This window comes from Diadema antillarum, unplaced genomic scaffold, assembly GCF_040938485.1.
Source record: "Diadema antillarum isolate AM-2024a unplaced genomic scaffold, OU_Dant_1.0 scf00000034, whole genome shotgun sequence".
NCBI classification, from domain to species: domain Eukaryota; kingdom Metazoa; phylum Echinodermata; class Echinoidea; order Diadematoida; family Diadematidae; genus Diadema; species Diadema antillarum.
Genome location: NW_027270923.1, coordinates 1028587 through 1048258, shown reverse-complemented (window position 1 = coordinate 1048258; position 19672 = coordinate 1028587). Strand labels below are relative to the sequence as shown.

The 19672-nt window shown below is 38.2% G+C and overlaps 1 pseudogene; it reads right to left on the bottom strand.

The window, feature by feature from the left end:
* LOC139743500 (uncharacterized) overlaps window positions 1-19672 on the bottom strand; it is a 105062-nt pseudogene that overhangs the window by 44442 nt on the left and 40948 nt on the right.

Sequence of the window (19672 nt, the reverse complement as noted above, 5' to 3'; positions counted from 1 at the left end):
CATTTGAAACATATAATAATGTATGAGAAGTAGAAATATGTTTCCACAGATGAGGTGATCGCATGAACACACACACTTTGAATACTTAAAATGGAGGAAAGTGATCATGAGCACTGCAGTGCTTCATTTGTTGATAATCTACTCGAGGTTGAGGTAAGATTAATAACACTGACATTAACAAGACGGAAATTATTAGTCTTGTTAGAAATGACACCGATGAGACAACCATGACGAAGAAATTGATTTTGTTATCATTCATGTCATTAAAATTTGTTATTCCTATATTGTAAAGGCAGGAAACATGGATAGATATCAGAGGATAGATCTGATATTCGCCCATTAGGCATATATACTAGTATATTATATAGAAGGTAACACATCGCATACAGCGCTCACGAATGCATCGCGATGAAAGTAATGCAGAAATGGGTAATCCAGTTATGATAAAATGCTTGCTTGATTGATATCAATATGAAGAAAAATGATAGTTTGTGTCAGAGGTAGAAGCGTGACATATTGCTGGGCCGCGTATAGGTTTGGGAAATGACTTCCAGATTCGAGCTTCCCACACCGCAATGCTTTGCATTTTTACCTCTCGTTGCACACTGGGATCCAGTGTAGCCGCTCGGGCAGACACACACGTATCCATTTCCGGCTCCCTGGTTGAAGCAGGTGCCTCCATTGAAACAGGGGGCCGCGTCACACGGGCGTACTTCGGAGGAAAGGCAAAACACCGCAGGATTTTTTTAAAAATCATACTCTCTATTCCTGGGGTGGTATTCTGAGGTCGTAATTAAGTCTGTAATTAACTTCGTGATTAAGTCGTGAAGTTAATAGGCCCTTAATCATGGGCAAAATCGGTATTCTGAGGACGTAATTAAGGTATGATTAAGTCCCCTGTAATTATCTTAGGTCCCTCCCATCTAATTGTTATTCCATCCAATCAGACGAGTTGTTAGAAGCCAAAATGATGATTACACGCGCAAATATGCCCTCAATGCGCGCTCCTCCACGCCCCTGTAATTACAGCCCAAGAGCTCCGTGCGCACACTCCGGTATTTGATTACAACCCCTCACCTACGCACGCGAAGGTCTCAACCTCTTTGCTCAAATAAAATGACAAAATTCCTCGAAGATCGGCTATATTTCTTTTTTTCTCTGAATTCTACGGATACCATGATAACAAGATTCAACCGCTCCTCGGTTACCGAAGACGGTGAGCATCGCTGTGGCAGAGAAAACACGATGTAATGCGTGATATCGGAGTAGTTAATGACACTCTTTGGTATCATTAAGTTTTTCATTAACTTTCATACTTAATTACACCCTCAGAATACCGATTCGTAATTAAGTCTGTGATTAAGTCCTCTCAGAGGTGCACGCGCATTGATACGCGCAAACGCGTAGGTCCTTCCCGCCAAAACGCTTGTTGCTATGGTAGTTAATATACCCCCTACTTAATCATGCTCTCAGAATACCAATTCGGTAATTAAGTGCTAATCAGACACTTAATAAGCTCTCAGAATACGGCCCCTGAGTATTATGACCATAAGTAATTGTTGATATTATGCCTGATTAAATACGTAGGCTTAGATCGGTGTCAGCTTGACCCCGTTCTTTTTTTTTTTAGTGGTTAAGTAGATTCCATAGAATAAACAGCGGAATCATGTCAGTGTTCATGGTCTCATAACCCTGTCAGTATCTATTATAACTTTTCTACCACCGCCATGCTGCAGTTTTGACTATGCAATGACATGCTGTTTTGACAGAGCTGTAGTGTCGCATATACGAGGCCATATCATTCCACTGTAGTCGACAACGAGCAAACATATAAACACACTTTGTAGTTTCAGCGAAAAGTTGCCATTTTGTAGAACTAGATACCTAGGATACTAATACACGTTTCCAAAATAATGTCTGAAGCTTCAATCTCTTGAATTTATGTGTGCGTGTGCTTGTAGGTTTGTGCGCGAGAGCCTACCCTTTAGTTTTTCTCTATCCAAATACGCAAATGTACAGTCACATACTTCGACAAATCTTACACAGAAAGTTTAAGAGAAATACTAACCTGCATTTTGACACTGAGAACCAGTGAAGTCCGCTGGACAAACGCAAGAGTACCCAAAACCTGACGTCAGCTCAGAACAAGCACCGCCATTGAGGCAGGGGTTTGAGTCACAAGCCAACACTGTAAAACACGAGAGAGAAAATGACGATTTCATTGCTCATCCATTTAAATTTCCTTACTAATATCAACTTTCCTATCATCATTTCCTTTCAGAATCAAATAAGGAATCATTCGCATTATGGTACTGAAAGACACATGAGCATGCATCCCTTTGGACAATGCAAGTTAGAATGGCAAGGAGTAAGTTATTTCTAATTTCTTAAATGTTGAAAAGTCACCTATTACCTGGATGTTGCGTTACACACACTACTCACTTCTAACACTTGAGTATTTTTTTTTCATTTCTGCATTCACTCAGAAGTGCACAATAAGAATGCACTTGGTAAAACGTAGAAATGACAGGTAAACCTACAAAAATCTTTAAAACGTGATATCAAGATGACTGGTGAAACTGTTCACACTCTCTTCGGTACTGACTCGCTTAGTTCTGTTCCTTATAAAATAATTAGTTGACGTGGACAAAATGCATTTACGCGGCCATCTGAAGATTCAGACGTACCTTGATTTTCACAGCGAGTTCCTGTAAAGCCCAGTGGACAATCGCAGGTGTACCCGACTCCCACGGAGAGCTCGGAGCAAACCCCGCCATGCATGCACGGACTCGACGGGCACGTCAGGACTAAATTAATGACACAATGATCGCAACTGGTTGATGGTATGAAGCTAATGTATAGGGACTACAACATGCACGTATTATACACAATGACATAATTGAGCAAGCTAGCTGCTCTCAGCTGCGAAGCTATACTAGTGCACATTATTGACACAAGATAATACACAATACAAAACACATGCATGTACACACAGTCAAGCTACAATCACAACGACAAAAATAAAAACCAATTTCGTAGAGACCTTGGCTACTTCTCTCTCTTCACGATATAAAACGATGGGTATCACGTAAAATCCCGTTTATCACTCCATTAAGTTAACGTATGCATACTATATCTTAATATCGTGAAGTAGGATATTCAAGTAACTAACACACTACACTTGCTCCCCCCTCCCATTTGAACAACAGGTCAATAACACATTGATACAGTAATTGACGCAAGACGGTCTGTTGAATAACGTGCAAAAATGAGCATCACTGCATTACCTCGACACAACACTACACTTGTATAGTTGTGTATAAGATTTTCATTGTTGCCTCTATATGGTATGAATAAGAACATGTCTTCACAGTGACAATTTGGTCAATTTAAACAGACCTTACGATACATTTTATTTGGCTATATATTAAGTTATATCATGATGCCTTGACCGGCGTGCTCGTTGGACCCGCGTCCGTGCGAATAACAACCAATCAGCTTATTTCTAGAATTTGCTCTATATCGAGCAGCAATATTTCCTTTAGCAATGGCGCCATTTGTTTGAGGTTTGTTGAATGAATTTACGTGTTAATTAATCACTCACCCATATCTTCGCATCGAGAACCTGTGAAGCCAGTTGGACAGTTGCACACATATCCCAACGAAGCCTGATTTTCTAGGCAGACACCGCCGTTCAGACAGGGACTTGACGTGCATGTGAACACTGCAAACGATTCAAATTTGACATAATTATTTATGCACATAAATGCATTTATAAACCTGCAGTCACGGTCTGCTGTGGAAACTGAAAGAATTGATAACATGCGGTATTACTCTTTATTACAAGAGAAAAAAACATTATGTATGGTCACAAAGAAAAGTATCTCAAGAGAATTACATGCATACTGAAATCTCACAACATATTATTTTGTATTATCATTCTCCCAACGTACCGTGACCGGCATTTACTCATCTCATCGAACATAACTTCGCTTGACTGCTCTCAACTAAGTTAAAAATCATTAATTTTTTGGGAACATTATTCCTAATCAATATTTTCGAATTCTTTAGCCAAGACAAAAGCGATCGTTTGTCATTATTAACAGAGTAACATTATTCGTACCTCTTGTGGCACAAGTGAGGCCAGTGTATACCGGCGGACACAGGCAAATGTAACCTGAGCCAGACCCCGATTCCAGGCAAGTGGCTCCATTCAGGCAAGGGTTTGAAGAACAGGTTAACACTGCAAATCAATCATTCGTTTAAAACAAAGCATATTACTGTACTTAGACGAGAAATTGGGGGAGGGGGATAACACTGACACTGGTAGTGTATACTTCTCTGCTTATTCTTTTTGTCTACCAAATTTATGAACAAATGATCGATTTTAAAAAAATCATCTGTTTAACAAAACGAAATCGGGATATATTATACATTTTTGCAAGTCTAAATGCAATGTTCTGAAGAACAACACAGCACTGCAAAGGAATCATTCATTTAGAACTAAGCATAGTACTTGGACGAGAAATGTTTGAAAAATAGCACTGGTAGTGTTATTACCTTAACACAACTCTGCTTATTTATTTAGTATACCAAAATTATGAACAAAAGATTGATTTTTTTTCTTAAATTTTCATTGTTTAACAAAATTTCAGAAGCATATATATACAGCTGTAGGGTCTACATTTCCATGAAGCAGTGGGGACAACGAAGTATTGAAGATATGCATACTACTCTGATGACATGATAATTGATGATTGGTGTACACTCATTCGACCTTATCTTTATTAATATCGATACCATACACGTATGCTTTGGATGCATGTAATTTCCAGTCACTTTCAAAACATATTCATTGACTTTAGAACTGATACGCACCTGGCACTTCGCAGGTGGGACCACTATGTGACGGGGGACACAAACAGAAGAATCCTGACCCCGATCCGGACTCCATACACGTCGCTCCATTTTGGCAGGGGTCGGAAGAACACGCAAGTGCTGCAAACAATAAGGGAACATAATTAGTGCATAAGTTCACTTGCACGCTGTGTTGCAGTTACGAGGTTGTATGCACTGATCAGCAATTGTTGCCGCCGTGTGTGCGTTGCTCATGATACAAGACAACTGACTGAAATATGAAATCGCAATCATTTCGGCAAAAACCAAAGATTTTGTATCCCACATTATCTGGGGAATCTCTTAGTCATACTATTTAGACTGTTTGTCAAATCGCGTATTTCATACCATATGTATTATGCAGAATGATTTGAAGTAGTGCCCTAATGTTTATATGTGAAAGGAAATATCTTTAAAAAATGAAGGAAGCAATGAATATGCTCTTAATAATCATAGTCAACTTTATTTCTTGTGTCTATTCCTTTCCCTTACAAGCGATAAAAACACTAATTCCGAAATGATGCCAAGTGTTATCATGAAGGATACAATATACATCTTCTCTATCAACAAAGAATGAAAACTGATTAGGTGGTATTGACAAGCCATTGAACTGTACGAATTACATTACTCAGTCATTCAAGTACACTGTACACTAAAAAATATTGATATTTGGATTTTTTCTGCTATGATTATTCCCTATTCTTAATCTATTGCTAAATGAAATGTTCTTTACATTCTGTTCATCCCGAGCAAGTTCCATTTGAATTTATGTTTGTTCACAGGAACTGATATTCGCTGTTGCACTGCAAAAACACATAGGAAACAAAACAAAAAAATAATAAAGGGACTTGGCGGTAGAGTAATAATGAATTATAACATTAAGATCGACTGTAGTGGAGGTGACATGCTGTCGACTTGCTAAAAGTAATGGCACTTTGGAACCCTTTGAAAATCTAATCGTATAGAAGAAAACCCGCATATTGGCATCACTGAATGGTGGTACTGTATACCTTGGAATTGACAGGTAGGCCCGCTGTACGTTGGAGGACATAGGCAGAAGAAACCTGTACCGGATCCAGATTCCATACAGGTCGCTCCATTTTGGCAGGGGTTGGAAGAACATGCTGCAACTGCGAATAATACGCACGAGATTAGTGTATTAATGCAAAACTGTGAATGTGAAAACTCTTTAAATGAACCCTGCTTTTTATGTCTTCTTCCCGTGATTTGTTTCTTAGATGCATCTATAGGGTGGGAAGTACGTCTCATCGACTTTGCAAATTAAAAGCATGATAGGAGAATTTAGAGAGAATTTAATATTGCATTTTATGATAAACAGATGGCTCTAGCATTTTATACCAAGAAAGATAAAAAGATACAACGTTCTCGCCTTTGTAGGTGACACTGAAATATTCTCTCTCTCTCATTTACTGCGTGGTACTTTTTTCGCGTTTATTTATTTATTTATTTTTATTTATTTATTTTTATTTATTTTTTATTTATTTATTTATTTATTTTTTTTTTTTTGGGGGGGGGGGTCAAATGTTGCGTGCCTATTTGAATGATTTGATTTTCTCTACTCTTATAGAATACGTCCATATAGTCAACATTGATAGTGATGAGTATACAATAGCCATTTTCATCCATCTGTAATAATAATGGTGAAATCAACGAAGCTGCATGTATTGTCATATCTCACCTGGTGATTCACAGAGTGTTCCTGTGAACCCAGCGGCACAAAGGCAAGCGAATCCGTCACCAGTTTGTGAGCTGAAGCAGGTAGCACTGTTTAGACACGGATTAGAAGCACATGCCGATTCTGTGTGAAAGGAATTGGCATGAGTTCGTTACACGAGGAAGCGATATAAGAAATAATCAACATCAAGTAAAGAGATTAATGAGAGTACGCGGGATATTTGCTCCACCTTCAGACAGAAAACTTTTTTTTTTGTTTAATGATAACATTTCTCTCCTAATATCATAGCAAAAGATATAAGACTTCGGGCACTGTAGAGCTGAAAAAGGCCAATGTACTAAGGTAATGTCCTTTTTTTAATTGTTTGATAACTAGAACGTAGGAAAAGCACATTCGTTGACATATTGTGAAACGACTAAATTTAGACACAGATTTTCAGTGAAACGTTGTACCATAGCACAATACTGATTAATTTCTTATTGCAACCCGACGAATGTTTTAAAAAGTCCATGAGATTCATGGTGTTGCGGGAGATGGATTGAAATACCAGGCAATTCTAGCTCCTACCTCTATCTTGACAGAATGTTCCCGAATAACCATCCGGGCATTCGCAGGTAAATCCGTTCTCATTTTCGATACAGATGGCGCTGTTTTGACAAGGATCTGAAGAGCATGGGGGAGCTGTAGCATATGAAACAACAAAGAGAGAAAGAAAGAAAGGGTGAAATATGGAAGCCGTTATAAAATCATTGAGTTAAACTGGGGTGGTCTTCCTTCAGAGACTGTTTTCGTTATTATTCCTCAATAGAACAAAAAGTCCAACTAGGATAACAGTGTGAAAAGGAAACATATCTAAGTTTCTGTTGATGTTTCCAATTAACAAACTATGAAAAAGTTAGCACACCAAATTTCATACATTTTTTTTTCTCTCTCTCTGAAATCACAACTTTAGGAAACAATAAAATATTGGAATCACTTCGATAGTATACAAATGAAGTTGTAAATGTTATTGACTAGTCATAGTTTCGAAAATGCGTTGAGAATTTCACGCGGCATGCAAGAAAATTTTTCATGAGCATAATTAAGCGGCCTTTGAAAAGCAAGCCAAACAATGGGCAAAGCACGAGCGGCAGATTAAGCATTCATGTCTATAGCAAAGAAGGAAAGACATAGCTACTTGCAGGAATAGCATTATGACAGCGTCCCAACGAGCACCTTATAGGCAGACCACTATACATGAGTCATCAGTAATACATAGTACACTGTTCTCAAAATGATACCAAGTCTGTACGAGATCAACATAAATCAACCAAAGTTGAAGATGTTTAGTGATATGCAGCTCAATGCCAATTGCTTTATGCCGATATCAAAGAGATATTGGCTACTTTTAAGTTGACATCCTGTCATATATATAGATTATCATATTGACTGAGAAAGGATGCTACAGATGTAAGATACTAACGACACTTCACTTCACTTCAGTTTTCAGGTGATGCAACACGCACACATCATGCAGGACGGCTGCAGTTCTAATAATGGCATATTGCGTCAACCTTTAAAGGCACTGCATAACAATGTTACAATTTAAAACTCTGAGCTGCACAGTCATATATGCTACCAGTGTCTCTGATGTGTTGGTTGGATATGAAGATAGGGGGAAAATAGGGTTGAAATCAAACCCAAAAAGATGAATTTGTGAGTGACCGGATTTACCATAAGTTTCATATTCACCAGACCACAGTACGTGTTAGTACAGACCCTTAATGAAACAGCTTATTAGCATGGTGACCTTTTATTCAGCTTATCTTTCTTGATGGTGACGGCAAAATATCAAAACCTTTCGATGTTGGGTGTTCTGGATCTTTGTTGTTGTTGTTTGTTTGTAAATTTGTTTGTTTTTTGCATGCATAGTAAACACCTTCTTACAGGTCAGCTATACAAATACTCAAATTGAGTCGACACAATGCTGTGGTCCTAAAATTGCTTTCAATCGTACCTTGATGATCGCAATTAGTTCCATGGTAGCCCGTCACGCAGAGACACACATAGTGCGAGCCCGTCTGGGACTCGAAACAAATTGCACCATTGAGACACGGATATGAGGAGCAAGGGGACACTGTGAACGTAGCAAAATGGTGATATGGATGGAAAGCACAAGAGAAGCATGACATGGTATGCAGAGAATGATGTTGAAAAGCAGATACATGTATAACCCTGCACCATGATACACCATGAATGACAAGCGAATGAAAGCACTGCAAGAAATGTGACGGATGATTTTTATAGGGTAATGATTCTTAATTTGAACAGATCTTGGAGAACAGAGGGTTTTATGAACATGAAAGGATTGATACTAGACGGACGATGCGTGAACGCAATGACTTTAAAAAACAAAAGATACCGAATAGTCCTAGTAATGTGCGGGGTTTTTTTAAACATGCAGCATGCAAGAATGAATGGAAGATAAAACAGAAACAAGGATGATATAGTTCATCCAGTGATGATATATCAAAGGAGGGACAGAAATATAAAAAAAAAATGAAATGCAAGGAATAGAGAACGTATCGTGTGCAGAAGCGCCGATGGCCTGAAATGTAGGTAGAGAAATGCTTTGACAATATGCATGGCACAGAACATTTTCATTACATAGCGCAGTTTCGCTGTTTCATAAACAGGGAGATAGGACTTCAGCATTCCCACAGATGGTAGATGGTGCAGTTGAAGAGATGCATCTGTCAATTCGGATGATGAGGATGTGCATGATAACTATCTTATTAGTTTCAGAATGGATTCAAATGGCAGTGCTTGCTTTTGGTGACTTTTTTTTTGTTTTTTTTGTCAGCAAACAATACCTGATTGATTCATCATTTCTTTTTAAATGATATGAAAATATGATATGACGTATAAGTTAGTTTGTTGTTTTTGTTGGAAACAGGAATAGATGACAAACCTATGAGTTCGCAATTTAGTCCTTCATAGCCATTTGGACAGAGGCAGGTGTAGCCTTGATCTGTCTGCGATTCGACGCATGTCCCGCCGTTCTGGCAAACGTTCGTCGAACATGCAGGTTCTAAAGGAGACAGAAATAAAATGTTGACGATAACATAACATTTATTCGACATAATATATAGTATGGCGTTACACTGTCAACAACAGCTAGGACTGAAATAAAGAACTCAGACAGAAACAATACATGGGAGGAATTAATACTGGAGAGAAAAAAATGAACTTCAACAAAACGTGCAATGTACCAGAAAACGAAATGTAGCCTACGTACAGACATTATGATTCAGAGTTGGTCAACAGACCATAAGAAAATCAGAAAAGATTACTACAACATTTCGCAATTTATGATGAATTCTACGATGCGCTTGTTGGCTAGCTAAAATTCATTTTCACTTAGTGATAGCATATTACCTATCAATATCAATTGACAATTGTCGCCAGTGTAGCCGGCAGTGCACACGCAAAAGTATGCATTGCTACTTCCCCCAGTGAAACATTGGCCGCCATTTTGACAGGGGGTGGATGAGCATGGAAGATCTAAAAGATGGAATGATAACAGAATGAAGGTGCAGGATCATGACGACAGATCAAAGAGGTGCAGACATAGATGAGATGCAGTGATTAGCAGATGAAAAAAAAAAACAAAGTGCAAAGCAAAGACATAAGAACGACAAAGGTGTTGCAAAGAGTATCAGTAGTGATGAACATGTGTTACCCATGTAACAAAGTTAAGTATTGTTGCGTAACCACACTCAACAACTCTACAAAACCGAGTCATACTATAGTAGCTATAAGTAATTTCTACATCATTTCTCTGCGTAATGCGGATGTTAATGCTATTCTACCGATGGAAATATTCTAGGACTACAGGATGGCTGAAGATTGTGCTGAGTGTTGAAAGTTTGTGCCAAGCGGTATTTTTTTTCTCGAAATTTAGACATGGTTCAATCCATAGAAAAATGAGACCTGACATCATAGTATAAACACTTCCATTTGATGAACAATGCAAGTAGTAATTACTGCCAAAAAAATGGACTTCTCAGAGGTAGTAACTTATGTTGTCAGCACCAACGAATAACAATTCCGCTAAACGATGAACGCCACGCTCTTGGACATATTCGAATCATTTCTACTGATGACCAAGCCAAAGCCATGTAAATTCGAGAGAGTATAGATGCAAGTTTTTCGCAAGTCATGTATGGCTTATTAACGACAAGAAGATTTGAAACTTCATGGTGGAGTAATTAACGCGTTGTTATATACATGTAAATAAGGGAACCAGTGAAGGAATACCTTGAACGTCACAGTTAGTTCCAGAATATCCCACAGGACACTGACACACATATGCAGTTCCTGACGACGCGGTAAAACACGAAGCACCGTTCAGGCATGGGTTCGGTTCACAGGGTTGTGCTGTAATATCACACAAAATATAAAGTCAGTTAGTTAACTTATTGCATCCATTCTCCTTTGTCTGTGACTAAAAACAACAAGAAAGCAATGGTTTTCCTTAACATCAAACAATCATATCCAAATCATGAAGGATAAGAAATAATTTTCAGGTTCCTTGAAGCGCTACTGGTGTTTTCTTGCCTCTATTTATTTCCTTTGCTAATGAGTTCAGATAAGTAGGAGAGAGACGTCAAAGGCGAAGAGCTAAACAAATCGTCATGAATCAGTGAATTATCTGTAATTCCACGGTTCAAAAAGCGTTTTGTAATCATATTGACAACAAATTCCAAGGCATCACTTCATAAATGTGAATTAAAAAAAACAACAACATAATGTCCTCTTGCGAAGTTACAGCAGCCATGCATCATTGGCTTCTGAACACACACCTTCCTGAGTCTCGCAATTTGTCCCCGAGAACCCCTCAGGACATAGACAAACATATCCAGATTGTTGAGAATTCTCCATACATTGGGCGCCATTTTGGCAGGGATTCGAAGAACAGGCAAGTACTGCATCTGAGCAGGAAAACAAACAAAATACGGTATTTGTTTCACGATAAACAAACGAGAAAAACATACATACAGGAGGGGAAAGATAAATCATATAGCTTTAAGACTCTTCAAGACCAGTGAATAAATACCTACGTCTCATCTGTCTCATAATGACAAGGCTGCAACTTCATTCGATAAGGGAATTTGATAAAATTTAAGAGATGTAAATTATTCAATTATCAACTGAAGTCATGCACTACTTTGAAAGACATTTCTCCTTTGACCATTGGGATAATTTCAGTTCTTTCAAGCACAAAAAACAAAGAGAAAAAAGGGTGCAGTGACGTCTTAACTTTGATATGAGAAGACTGGACTAGTTTAAGCATACCTTCAATCTCACAGTTAGTTCCAGAATAACCCTCGGGACATTGGCACACGTATGTAGTCCCTGACAGCGCCGTAAAACACTGAGCGCCGTTTTGGCATGGGTTGGATTCACATGCTTGCACTGCAATATAATGAGATACATTATTAGCTATTGGCAATGAGTAGAAACAAGTGAATATTAATTTACCTAATTCAAGGATCGGGGAAAAAAAAGGTTATAAATCATTTTTGGATTGCTACAAGTATTGCCTTCTTGTCTTTCTTTCTCTTCAGCTGGATGAGAGAGAAATTCAAGGACAATGACTGAGCATGAATTGCTCAAGGGGAATCATGGAATTGTCAAAAACTCGATAAGTTCATTTGGTTATCTTGTAATTATAATAATTACTATTTAAATAAACAGTAATATGCTGAACTTAACTTTCGGGAAAATATGCTTATGGAGCAAAAACATCCACCACTATTTCACTGCTACTGACCTTGGGATTCACAATTTGTGCCCGAGAACCCCTCAGGACAAAGGCAGACGTAACCAGATTGTTGAGAATTCTCCATGCATTGGGCGCCATTTTGGCAGGGATCCGACGAACAGGCAAGTACTGCATCTAAGTAAGAAACAAACAAAACACGGTGTTTGTTTCACAATTAACAAACGAGAAATACGTACAGGAGGGGGAAAATAAATCATAGCTTTAAGACTCTTCTAGACCAGTGGATAAATTCCTACATCTCATGATGATAAAGCTGCAACTACATGCGATAAGGGAATTGCGTAACATGAGATGTATATAAGTCAATAATCAACTGAAGTCATGCACTACTTTGAAAGAAATTTCTCCTCTGAACCACTGTGATAATTTCAGTTCTTTTGGGCACCAAAAAAAAAAAAAAAAACAAAGAGAAAAAAGGGTGTCTTATGATGTCTTAACTATGAAATGAGAAGACCGCACTTAGTAAAAGCATACCTTCTATCTCACAGTTAGTTCCAGAATATCCCTCGGGACATTGGCACACGTATATAGTTCCCGACAGCGCGGTAAAACACTGAGCGCCGTTCTGGCATGGGTTGGATTCACATGGTTGCACTGTAAAATAATGAGGCACACCAATTGTACACAATTAGCTGTTGGCGATGAGTGGAAACAATGGATGTTATTTTACCCTAATTCAAGGAAAATAGGAAAAAATTTGCATCATTATTGGATTGCGATATGTATTGTCTTTTCTCTTTTGTCTTCTATCTTTCTCCTGAGCCAATGAATATTCAAATGGACGAGGGAGAAATTTAAGGACAATGAGAGTCACACATTGCTCAAGGCGACTCATGAAATTGTCAAAAGATCAATGACTTTCTTGTAATCATATTTTTTTTTTTCACAAAGAATTTTATTTTGGTATTTAGACAAAACAAATGTCACTTATGATACATAAAGACAAATAATTCGACTTGACAGGCAGCTACAAAACGTCTAAGTAATATGAATACGATTCCAATTAATATTAGATACAAAACCTTTAGTTGTTGTTTTTTTTTCAGACATATTTTCGTCTACTTTCTTCGCTTGCTTTAAAAATTGACAAAATTGACGAAAAGACAAATATTGTATTCTGGTCGAGTGACAACAACCACCAATATGTCACTGGTGCTCACCTTGAGATTCACAATTTGTGCCCGAGAAGCCCTCAGGACAAAGGCAAACATATCCGGATTGTTGAGAATTCTCCATGCATTGGGCGCCATTTTGGCAGGGATTCGAAGAACAAGCAAGTACTTGATCTAAGCAGGAAACAAACAAAAAACGGTGATTGTTTCATGAACAGAAAAGACGAAATGTATGATTATGCAAAGTGGAAAAATCATAGCTGTAAAATACAAGACGCTTCTACATTCTTAGATAAATATCAATTCAGCACCAGGTGTCGTGATGCTCAGGTTGTAGGAAGGGGATTGTATCCCAAGGGATAATTAAACTATTACCTTACGTCACACACCCCTGTGAAAGAAAATTTTGCCCGAATCATGGTGGCTTATTTTATTTCATTTCTTTCAGGAACAACAACAACAAAAAAAAAAAAGATATCGTGGGATCTCAAATAGCATACCTTCAATCTCACAGTTAGTTCCAGAATATCCCTCGGGACATTGGCACACGTATGTAGTCCCTGACAGCGCGGTAAAACACTGGGCGCCGTTCTGGCATGGGTTCGGCTCACATGGTTGCACTGTAACATCAAAAAGTACATCATTTCCTTAAGTTGACCTCTGTTCATTAATTCATTTTTGGCGATGAGAAAAAACAGGAAAATAGGAAAAATCTTAAACATTTTAACATGTTTTGAGAACAACAACTACCAATATTTCACTGGTGCTCACCTTGAGATTCACAATTTGTCCCCGAGAACCCCTCAGGGCATAGACAGACGTAACCAGATTGTTGAGAATTCTCCATACATTGGGCTCCATTTTGGCAGGGATTCGACGAACACGCAAGTACTTGATCTAAGTATAAAAAAAATAAAATCGATGTTTGTTTCATGGTGAGCAAAGACGAAATATATGATAACGTACACAGGGATAAATCATAGCTTTACGCTACAAGACGCGTCTTATACACATTGATAAATGTAAATTCAGTATCTTGTGACTTGATGAATTAATTTCAAGAAGAAAATTGTAAAACAAGGGATAAGACAAGTCATTATTAAATAACGTCATGCGTCTCATTTGATAGAGATCCTTCCCCTGAAATGTCGTGATAAATCATTTCAAGTTATTTCAGAAACAAAACAAACGAACACAAACAAACAAACATGATGTCGTGGCATCTTAACCATAAAATGAAGAGACCGGCATAGTAAAAGCATACCTTCTATCTCACAGTTAGTTCCAGAATATCCCGTGGGACATTGGCACACGTATGTAGTTCCCGACAGCGCGGTAAAGCACTGAGCGCCGTTCTGGCATGGGTTCAAGTCGCATGGTTGCACTGTAACATTAAAAAAAAAAATACATCATATCATCAAGTTGACCTCTGTTCACTAATAAGATGAGTAGAAACGGTTGGTTAGAAAAAAAAATCTTAAACATTGTTCGTTGATTTGTTTATTTATACACCGTAAAAATCACAAAAATAACAATGATACAATACAACTGGGATATTCTAAGAAAAACGGATGGATTGCCCTGCTCAGCTCGGCCTTCATGGCCGTGCTGGTCTTCCGAGGGGTCCAACTTCACATATAATAGTCGAAACTCCATACAATAAAACTACTCATACATACACTTACTTACATATACTAATATGATACGAACAAAAAATTGATACATCAGTACAAAATCAGCTAAAACAACATTTATGAAAATGGTACCCCCATACCGACTACCAATATACCCTCCCCCACCCTCAGCCCTCCCCATATAACATAATCATTCAGAATTAGCATAATACAGAGATCCGTGGTCATTATCATAACAACCAGTGTAAAACATAATTATTCATTGCTTTCTTAAAGGAATTACATGATGATGAAGATATTATATCCAGGGGAACAGTATTGTACATGGATGCCCCACGGTACGCGAACATGCGTCTACAGTATTCTGTTCTGGGCTTTAACAGCGTTAATCTTCCAGAAGATCGTAAAGAATATTGATGAGATACAAAATCAAACCGATCCAATAAATAAGGAGCGCTAAAATTATCAAGAGTTTTAAATACCATTAACAAAGTATGCTTTAAACGGCGTGTTTTTAAGGATTCCCAATTTAATGTCTGATGAATAACGTGATTTGAAACATGCATATACGGACTGACTCTCAGGATCATTCTCCCCGCTCTAACATTATGTCTTGAGCAACAACAACCACCAATATTTCATTGGTGCTCACCTTGAGATTCACAATTTGTGCCCGAGAAGCCCTCAGGACAAAGGCAAACATATCCGGATTGTTGAGAATTCTCCATACATTGGGCGCCATTTTCACAGGGATTCGAAGCACAGGCAAGTACTGCATCTGAAGCAGAAATCAACCAAACGATGTAAGCATCATCGACTCACCGGGCAAATTAGCATAAACACAACATAGCATACATTTTCATTGGTTTACAAACTGAAGTATAAACATGTTTTTGTCGACCGTTATATTCAGATTCATGTTCCATGATAATTAGGCCCGAATCCAACACAGCAAAGTATTACTACATAATCCGTGTAAAACATACACTCACGCTACAACTGCGCATGTGTTTACACCACTGCCTCTCTCACGTGTCAATAAAAACTACCTCGAAGCAAAAACGTTGCTAAGATGTGTACACGCGTATACATCAGAGAACCGATCATTACCCACCTTGTGTCTGACAGTTGGTCCCAGAATATCCCTGGGGACATTGGCACACGTAAGCAGTTCCTGCCAGCGCAGTAAAACACTGGGCGTCGTTCTGGCAAGGGTTCGAGTCACATGGCAGAGCAGCTGTGAGCGAATTAGAAACAGAATGGAATACATTATAAACATATCATTATATCTTATGTCTACAGTGTTTCACGTTTACAGTGTGAATTATGGTATTGTTACTCTGCAAATTGATATGTGTATTGTATCATTCATGCGCTGAACCTTGATGTGCGGCGAGGTATTTTGTGAAATATAAAGGGAATACCAAAGTTCTGTTTGCCGAGTAATGATTACGTCGTGTACCGAGAGAAATTTAACAAGTGATCGAGGAAGAAAACTGGTTTGAATTCTGGCTGCGGGTAACCACGATACACAAGATGGATCCCAGACATAATGATTATACAGTTTCCCTGAATTAGAGTGTCGCTGCAAAGTTGTCATGCTCTATTTAATAATTATTAATACCATCTGAACATGAAGTAAGCCATAGTTACATATTAAAATTTTCACACTCTCACTGAAAACAAAGTAACTCAGAGACAACGCTAGCTCATTATCAACGAAGGCTCTTAACGGAAAAAAATCTGAACTATGTCACAGATAGCTTCTTACCCTGTGTATCACAAAATTCTCCGCTAAATCCCTGGGGACATTGGCATGTATATGCTGTACCATTTCCACTGATGAGGCACGTTGCTCCATTCTGGCATGGACTCGATAAGCATGGGGAGTCTGTTGAGTTAAGTATGTAACAAGTTAGTATTATGATACTGAGAATCAAGATTCACTATATACGTATATCAAATAGCTCTTTCAGCCCTTGACAACGTGTTTATATACAACCTTGACGTCATTTTTAGATCTTAGTCCCAATAGACTTAAGGCTGTTGTCAACTCCCTATAAAGCGTCATTTTCCTGGATATTTGTTTTTAAAACACTGTATCATTGAAGCTCTGTGATTTACCTTTATCCTCGAGGAATGCTGATATCTTACAGTTATTGTGTGAAAATGCAGGTTTTGTTAAGCAATTACTCGAGGAATGCTGATATCTTACAGTTATTGTGTGAAAATGCAGGTTTTGTTAAGCAATTAATCATCTTCGATTATTTCCTCGTAGTCTTAAAAGTTAACGTATAATGGCAGATTGATTGAATTATCAGAAACTTGAACTATCACTGACAGCCATCGTTACCACTTGAAGTCTACGCATGTATACGTTATAGTGATGAATACACCACTGCAGTGAAGCAATTAGAGCCATTTCATTGTCAATTAGATAGGAAGCTGGAGTATTGCTACAGTATAGGACCTCTTCCAATGACAAGGAACGTAGGAACGTTATTTTTTATGCTAGATATCATAGATTGGCGACTATCGTCGTGATTTGCAGACGTTCATTTGCACGACAGCCTTTACTTGAAGACATTATATCCCATATTATAATCAATCGAATTCCGAAGTGATGATGTCACAGTCTCTCGTGTTAGCTTGGGTTGGAACCAGGTGCGAGGATGGTTAGCAACAATAGCGTTTACATATTAATATTCAGGGAAGGTGGGGTTATTTTGGAACCAGTTTCCATGGCGATGAATGGCTATGACATCATACTTTGGAACCTTATTTGGAGGTTGATGAATAGATTGATAGACAGATTATACAGATAGACAGACAGATAAAGGAATGAATAGACGGATGAAAATACAGACAGATAGAAAGTTAGATTGAATTATTGATAGATAAGACAGAAAGACAAACAGGCAGACAGAAGGATAGACAGACTGACAGACAGACAGATAGATAGATAGATAGGTAGATAGATAGATAGATAGATAGAAAGACAGATAGATAGATAGATAGATAGAAAGACAGACTGATAGATATATAGACAGACAGACAGATAGATATATAGATAGATAGATAGATGGATAGATAGATGGAGAGGAAGGAAGAAAGAGAGGGTCTTACCTTCAACAATCAGCGCACATGTAGTCCCCTCAAACCCCGAAGCACACTGGCATACATAACCAGGGATAGAGTCTGATTCCATACAGGTTGCACCGTTAAGACAAGGATCGGACGAGCATGCTAACACTACAAAGCAAAGCAGGCAGATACAGCAATCGTGCGAAATATCATGGGACACAATTTGGGAGCATGCTCAGGGCTATTCGTTGACTTTTCTTGATGAAAACAAAAACGCAGTAGTATAAACACACAGACAAACATGACTTTGTGACATGACCAATGGCAGACAGATGTACTGCATGAACGTCTATGCTAACTGAAAATTGGTCCTAGTGTTTTCTCGTAAATTACGACAAAAATGATTCATGATGCAGTGGAGGCATGATTTCATAACGTGTTCAAATCTTAATACTCAAAAGCGAGTGATAAATGGAAACGTGTAAAACTTGTGGGGGAACGTACGGTCAACGTAGATGTTATCTAGTAGTATATGAAAGTCCTGTCTGATTTGTACTCTTTTCATTACTGTGTAAATTCACAGCAGTATTTTTTTTTTCAATATAAGTGTGGATTCTTTTGATGGAAAGGCTCGTATCACGCCATGATCACGTTAATAAATGAAACACGGCTGCACACGAAATTATGCCAATGAAATGATGGAGAGTGAATAATTGAGGCCAATGAATGTTTGTAATGTCAAAAACGAAAGAGAAATAAAATCACGGTAATGCCTAATATAGAGCTAGAGTCCAGTTACGATCTTTATGAAGGGCCGATGAATGCCGATGCAATTAGATGACAACACAACACACAACGCAAACACACTCACCAAAAAAGACGTAAGCACACTCTATTACTACGTACAGTACACCTTTTCATTCTTTTCTATGAGAGGCTTGACAGACGAGGGTAAATGATGTGTTAATCATACCGGCAATCTTTCACTCGTACATAGTTACCATGAATGCAGATGTATTCCACGACAAATACTACAGCGGAGTTTACATGCACGACACACCCGTTGATACTGAAGCGTAATTCACACTTACCCATCCATGAATACCACGTTAAAAAGAGAAGAATATCTCTCTGTATAGAGCAGCATTTCCGAGAGAGAACTAATGCTAACATGTAGATGTTAATAGTTGACATAAACATTGGACTTAGTAGTTCGGGAGGAAAACATTAGATGTGAAAAAGTTGGATTTTTTCTTTGTTATTCATTTTGTTATCCATTTATCTTTACTTACCAACTTCATCACAGTTGGTCCCAGAAAACCCGTCCACGCAGTTACAGAAGTAACCGGAACTCTGTGAAGTTCCAGCGTTAAAACACGTGGCACCGTTTTGACATGGGTTGGAATTGCAGGCTAAATCTATG